Here is a 7,889-nt window from a genome sequence, read left to right as displayed (position 1 = left end):
TATATATATATCTGTCTTTCTTTCTCTTTTTCATTCTTTCCCGCTCTCCCTCTCTATTCCGTTCTCTGTCTCCTTCTGTTTCTCTCTTTTCTTTCCCTTTATCTCTTTATGTTTTTCTCTCTCCTTTGCATATATTATATGCTCCTTTGTGACGGTTACCCTTTACACAACAGCGACTGAGGACTCAAGGAGTCCATAGACCCTTTATGAGTCCGCAACCTGTTTCAGCCCATTACTTCCTCAGACGTTCTCAATATCTGTAAAACAAACCGCAGCCAGACATTCTCAATTACTGTAACATAAACCGCAGACATTCTCAATTATTGTAACAGAGGCATCAACAAGATATTCTCAATAACTGTAACATAAACTGCAGACATTCTCAATTACTGTAACACAAACCATAACCGTTTGCTCTCCGTCATGCACTGAGGCCCGCCTCAAAGGGGGTAGTTGGCTGTTGGCAGTTGATGTGCCTACCACAGAAGTATTATATAGATTGTTATTATTATCATTATCAATATTATTGTTTTATATTGTTATCATCTTTTTCGTAATGTTTATCAATCTTCAAAAATGATAATAACAAGAGCAGCAAAAACAACAACAATAATAATAATAATAATAATAATAAAGGTAATAGTGATAACAATAATAATAATAAATTAGGAAGGCAAGGAAAGTAACAGCGATTGCCCTCAACTCACTGATGAGAGTACTCAACTCTTGGTACACACACAGTTGGTCTTTGAAATACCATCATTTCACTCAAGCTTGCTCGATCTGTAAGCATTGCCATCAACTCAGTGAGGCTACTCAACAATTGGCTTACGATAGTCTACACTGTAGCATCCAAAAGAAACTTGAAAATACAATCACTCGATCACAGGGTTAAAGCCTTGCACAACCCACGCATTTAGAATACCAATTTAAAGATAAATGTATTCTACATAATCTGACACGTTACTATCTCATCTATCTTAAGGGGGGACCAAGATAAAATGGTCATTCAAAACTTACATTAAAATATTCAGACTTCGGCAAACTTGCGCGAAATCGAAGAAACGTAAAAGAGTAATTCGTGCGTGTTTTAGTTGCTTCAATATTGACAGAACAGACATACATTGTATACCAAATGAATAGAGAACTTGCGATGCAATATAATATTGCCTTCAACCCACTGAAGTTGATCAACTATCGTCTCACGATCGTATGTCTACATCAGCTGTTGCCCTCTAGTCATTGAAGCCACTAAATGTTCTTCTCCCGGTGGGTGTATTAGTTGCTCACATCTGACTGAAGATACTCATTTTGGATCACGCAACTGTTTATTCATGGTGGATCTATCTATCTATTGCTTTCAAATCAATGATGTCGCTTAACTATTGACTTATGGTGGATCTATCTATTGCTTTCAAATCAATGATGTCGCTTAACTATTGACTCATTGTGGGTCTATATATTGCTTTCAAATCAGTGACGTGACTTAACTTTTGACTCATTGTGGGTGTATCTATTGCCAACAACTCACCGAAGTCTCAACTATGGGTTCACAATGTGTCTATCTATGTCCCTCAACTCACTAAAAAGAATTCAACAATTGGTTCCCCTTGGTCTATGTATTGTCAACTCACTGAAAAATCAACAATCGGTTCACAGTGGGTGTATTTAATGCCAACTCACTGACAGAATTCAACTTTTGATTCATGATAGGCTTATAGATCTATTGGTGGCGTCGGTGGCCTTGTGGCTAGGCGACCAGACTCGCAATCGTGAGGTTGCGGGTTCGGGGGTTCTGGGTTCAAGCCGCCAGCCCGATGTTATGTCCTCGGTTAAGGCACTTTACACGAATTTTCCTCACTAATTTACCCAGGCGGGAATGGGTACCCGGGCATAGACAGCGAAAGATCTTGTCAGTGTCAGATGTTAGTGTTTTAGAGCCTATAAATGACCGCTTGCACTGTATGCTTCCCAGGAAGTTGAGGTCGTTTCAGAATGCTCTCTGGTCTGCTGGTGTAATAGTTTAGATTGTGAAGCGCCTTTAGCTTGCTGTTGAGCGGGGATTTGCGTTATACAAAGGCTATCATATTATTACTTTCAGAAAGTATTCAACTGTCATATCAAGGTGGGTTGTTCTATTGGCTTCAACTCACTGACGCTATTCAACGTTTAGTTCCTAGTAGGTTTATCTATTATTGCTTTCAACTAACCGAGGCCATTCAGCTTTTGACATATAGTAGGTTTATCTATTGCCCACAGTGCATTGAAGCTATTCAACTTTTAAATTGTTCACAGTGGGTCTATCGATTGCCCTCAACTCACTGGAGTTACTCCTACTTTATCCGTCCTCTTGTACCTCTAGGGCGTCGAGTGGAGAAAGAGCTTCCTGTCTCTAGCAAGTTTGATGGCCTGGGTGGTTGGGATATTGTATGTTCTCAGGGTTTCCCTCTTTACCCTGGATCCAGGTCTTTCTTCGTCTTCCTCTTGCCTTGTACACTGGTACTTTCCTGTAGTAGGCTTTACTGGTGAGCCTGTTAGGTGACATACGTGTAAGATGTCCAAACCACCTGATTGTTTGCCTTCGAAGTTAGTCAACTATTGAATCTTTGTGGGCTTATATTCTAGTGCCCTTAACTCTCTGAATCTGTTCAACTGTTGGTTCACGATAATCTTCCAATTGCCCAAAACTCATTCATTCAACTACTTGTTCAAGGTGGGTCTGTCTATTGCCTTCAACTCTCTGAAAGTATTCAACGATTAGTTCGCAGTGGGTCTATTTATTGCCTTCAGCTCTCTGAAAGTATTCAACAATTATTTCTCAGGGGATCTTTTTTTTTTTTACTTTAACTCTCTGAAACTACACAACTATGTTTTCCGTGGGTCTATCTATTACACTCTACTCACTAAAGCTGTTTAACTGACTCAACTATTGGCTCGCGATATTTTCACTCACTGAAAGATCTCTTTTTTCCCATCTCCCATTTAAATGAGATTGACGCCATCTGATTAGTAGAAAAAAGTGCATATGATAGTTTACAATAGTGAATTACGAGCATACTTAGTATAACAATTAACTGTAATAGCAGATAGAAATTTCAGGATTACAGATGTAAGTCATTGATCTGAGAGCGGTGGTGATTTTAGAAATAATAGTGGTGATGATTGGTGATGAGGGATTGCGTTTGGTGATGAGGGATTGCGTTTAAGTAATGTTAGCGTTAGTCCTATCTTCCTCTGCTCCAATGAGTCACGAGGGATATGGGCACCCTCTATCCCGTTCCCTACTGAAACCATCTGAAAGGTCTCAATTATTGTCTCACAGTAGACTTTTCAACGTCTGTTACCCTCAACTCTCAAAAAGTACCCATCTATTGACTCACGGAAAGTTCTCAATTAATGACTCACAGTATAGTAGGTCTTTCAACATAATACTTTTACTGCCCTCAACTCACGGAAAGCTCTCAATTATTGGCTCACAGTATAGTAGGTCTTTCAACATAATATTTTCACTGCCCATTATTGCCCTCAACTCACGGAAAGTACTCAATTATTGGATTACAGTATAGTAGGTCTTTCAACACAATGTTATCATTGCCCTCAACTCACAGAAAGTAGATCTACTCAAATATTGACTCTCAATATAGTAGGTCTTTCAACATAACATTATTTTTACTGCCCTCAACTCATGGAAAGTTCTCAATTATTGGCTTACAGTGGGTCTTTCAACACAACATTATTATTGCCCTCAACTCTCGGAAAGTACTCAAATATTGACTCTCCCAAAGATCATGACGTATAACGAGATAGTTCACTCCTCTCTTTGAGCCAATTAAAAAGTGTCCTCATAATTCGGTGGCGCCTTCTTTTTAAAAAAAAGCGCGGACTTTGCGAACCGAGTTACCCTACTTGTAATATGAAAAACAATAAAAGTGAAACTAACAAACTGTGCTATCCTATTCTTCTTCTGGAGAAACGAAAGAGCGCTTCAAAACAAAGACTGTAGCGCCATCTGAAGCAATGCATGGACTTCCGCGGACACTTTTGTTGTTGTTTTTTTTTTTTTGGGGGGGGGGGGGGCTGAGTGAACTATCTTATTATGAACGATCTTTGACTCACCGTGGGTCTTTCAACATAATATTATTATTGCCCTCGACTCACGAAAAGTACTCAACTCTCGGTGTTTTAGTCCGCACCAATCAATACATGGACCACAAAACAAAAATCCATATCATGGTGGGTTGTCACGGAGCGTCATCATCATCATCACCATCACCATCACAATCAGTCGCTAGCACGGGGAACAACAACAGCAGTATAGAGTCTAACCATGCTCATCGATTCCAGATATCCGGTTTCATCCGGTAAATCGAACCAATTCCACTCAAGTGCTGTAACGATCGGGCGGGGGACCTCGTAACTCGTAACCCTTTTTGTGCGGCCAACAATAATAAATGTTTGGCCATATTCCGGCCGTACTGTCGGCCCCACAGGACATTGTGTAAGTTGTCACCTGAAGCAATAAAGTCGCCCAAAGCAATAACGTGTCAATGGAGACTCGGTCGAGTGTGAGTAAAGGAAAGTGTCAGTGGAGACTAGATCGAGTGTGAGTAAAGGAAAGTGTCAGTGGGGACTCCGTAGAGTGCGAGGAGAGTGTCAATTTAGTTCGCTTCAGCCCCGGGAGCTCTGTCCTTTGTCTGTCCTTTGTTTTACAATTGTTATCATCGTGGCCTGGTCGAAAGTTCTTCAAAATCTTTATCTTGAAGCTGTTGATTGGGGGGGGGGGGTTCTTGTGTGTGTGTGTGTGTGTGTGTGTGTGTGTGTGTGTGTGTGTGTGTGTGTGTGTGTGTGCATGTGTATGTGTATGTGTGTGTGCGTGTGTGGGTTTTTTTTTCTTTTCTTTTCTTTCTTTTTTTGGGCGTCGTACTCAAATGACACCTCTTCGATTTCCACTATTGCGAGAGGCAAAGATATTATCATTATCCATCTATCATCTACTCTTTCCTAGCTACGTTTGTTGATTTACCCCTCTTGAACCAGGGATCACCATGGCAGCAGAGCCAAAACAACCCGCCTCCTTATTGATCTACACTGGTTCGATTGTGTTGAAAAATACACAATAGATTCATTTATAGAGTAATAGTGATTAATGATAAAAAATAATAATAATGATGATGATAATCATTATTGTCATGATGATGATTACTCTTATTATTATTATTATTATTATTATTATTATTATTATTATTATTATTATTATTATTATTATTATTCTTTGTATTATTGTTATTATTCATCCGCAGAGGAAATATCTCTTAAAAAGAAATAGAAGAAAAATGATTATGACGATATGTGGCATCTGACAGGCCAAATGAGACAAATTCTGGCAGAGTTCAGTTATGCCACATTTTAAACTTATAGAAAAACGTTTATCTCCACTTGCGGGTGTGTGCGGCTTGCGGGCTTCTGTCTGTCAGTGTGAAGATCAAAGTGATCTTTAGATCAAACTTGACAGAACTTGTATGAGAGAGGAAACATATTATTTTGTTTTAGTCAAAATTAATGTTGGGTTTCGGGGTGGGTTTTTTTTTCAGAACTTGTGATCTTTATCCAACTTGACATAACTTGTATGGAAGGGAAACATAATACTAATTTGTTTCGTATTTTGTTTTCGTCAAAGTTTTTCCAGAACTGTTAACAGTTCTTTGATCTGTATCCAACTTGACAGAACTTGTATGAGAGGGAAACGCATTTTGGTTTTTTTGGTAACTTTTGTTGTTCTTTGTTGTTTTTGTTTTTGTTTTGCTTTTCATTTTGTTTAGGAACCCATGTCAGTCCGGAATTTTTTAAAATAAGACCCGACCTGCTGAAATCAAAGACAAGTTTGTCGTGTGGTATTCTCTCTCAGTCAGACTGTTCTCGTCGCTGGCCTCTCAGGGGGCATAACAGACGTTAAAAAAAAACCGGGACGTAACTCAATCTTAGTTTCAGTAAAGATTTTACGGCGCTCGCAACTGCATAAGGTCATATGAGTGCCAGAAGATTAGAGGTGTTACAAGAGAGTAACAAACATAAAAAAGAAGAAGGGGAGATAAGGACTATAGAAGTTTAATAGGAAAGAATAAGCAAACCACACCAGAGCACCCGCCAACCACCCACTAACTCACTCAAAAAAATCTGGGATCTCAGACTCATAAAATTACCCGAGTGGCGCTGAAGGCAGAGTCGGCGGTAGCCTGTTCCCGACTCAAGTATTCCAAAACAAAAACGAAATAGAAAAGAAACAAAAAAAGAAACCAAAAAAACAACGAAATAACAAAAACAAAAAACAAACATGTTTCAGATAATATTTTCTTTAAGGTGCATGCACAATGATCAAGTCTTCTCAATCTTGATTTACTCTTACCTCGCGAGAGCGAAATTTAGTTTTATTAAAAGTGTGAACATTGAGTATGAATATGATAGGTTTCAAGCTACAACAAGCATGCAGCACACACTAGAGTGTTCAGATAGAGCCGTAAAACACCTACTACTTAATAAACAAACAATAATACTAAAGTGTTCCGAAAAGACTGAAGATACGGTGTATGGAGAGACAGATAGATGTGTCCCTTGGGAAAAGACACGAAAGTTGGCCGACCAAGTTGGCTTTAGAGATCAATACGACGTATTTAATTGTCTTCCGAGGACAAAATTATAGTTCTTGCAAAGATTAAATTTTTGTTCATTGTCAAATCTTACACAGAGTGGATGAAGTACATTTTGACTTTAACATATTTGGTCGCTTTTAAGCCCGAAAAATGCTGTTTTGAGAAAATCGAAGGTAAAGTGTTTGCCCTTTGTTCAGTTTCTTTAAAAGACATGGGGAGTTTAGTCTATAGCCAAACAAATATATACACACCAATGAAATAAAATTTCTCCTATAGATACAAGGCAATGCTCACTTTTGGTGAAAGTCAAGATTTCTAGAAATCCCCGAAATCTAGGTTAGCTTGCTTGTCCTTAAAAGCGACCAATATGGGTCAAATCTTACACAAAGTGGAAGAAATACATTTTGACTCTAACATATATGTGAAGGGTGCTGACAAAATTAGTTTGCTTTTCGGATTCAAGCCTTATTGAAATAGATACGTCACGCTTATAGGTCAAGGTTTTACAGTTTAGAAATATGAAATTTTTTTTTTAAGCATGTTATAATTTTTTTAATTTGAAAGAATATTATGGCCTAAATACAAAATCTACAAATTTGACCCTACCGTCGATTTTTGGCCAATATCTCCATTTGTGAATTGTGAGAAGTAACTTACTTTGTCAGCACGCCTCATATTTTATTTTGGATATAATTCGTTTTGAAGCAGATGATGCTATGATATCTAAGAAAATAAAACTTAAACTCCTTTCAATTATTTTCCTTGCTTATCTTCATTCATTCCTCTTCTTACAAAATCTTTTATTCCTGAAAACAAAAAGCTCAAGATGTATTTACATGGAGAGAAAAAAGGTATTGCATAAAGAAGACATTAAATCAAGAACAGGGTATAATAAGACATTGAAATAAAGAAGATGCTGCATAAAGAAGACATTAAATAAAGAGTATGTTGCATAAAAAGACATTAAATAAAGAAGAATGCTACATAAAGAAGACATTGATTTTAAGCAACAACAAAAATCCACCAAAAAACATGTTGCACAAAAAAAACATTAAATGAAACGCTAGCTATTATAATATAAAGAAGACATAACATGAAGAACAAAAGGAAATTAATAAATTTGAGTATCCCTGTTTCACTTAGAAAATAGTTCACTGCTCATGATGTCACCCAACTCGAAACCACAAAAAACCTCACGAAAAATAAACCTCATCATAGTACAGTGTGTGAACTATGACCTCC

This window comes from Aplysia californica, unplaced genomic scaffold (assembly GCF_000002075.1).
Source record: "Aplysia californica isolate F4 #8 unplaced genomic scaffold, AplCal3.0 scaffold00320, whole genome shotgun sequence".
NCBI classification, from domain to species: domain Eukaryota; kingdom Metazoa; phylum Mollusca; class Gastropoda; order Aplysiida; family Aplysiidae; genus Aplysia; species Aplysia californica.
Note: the sequence above shows the minus strand (reverse complement) of the source record.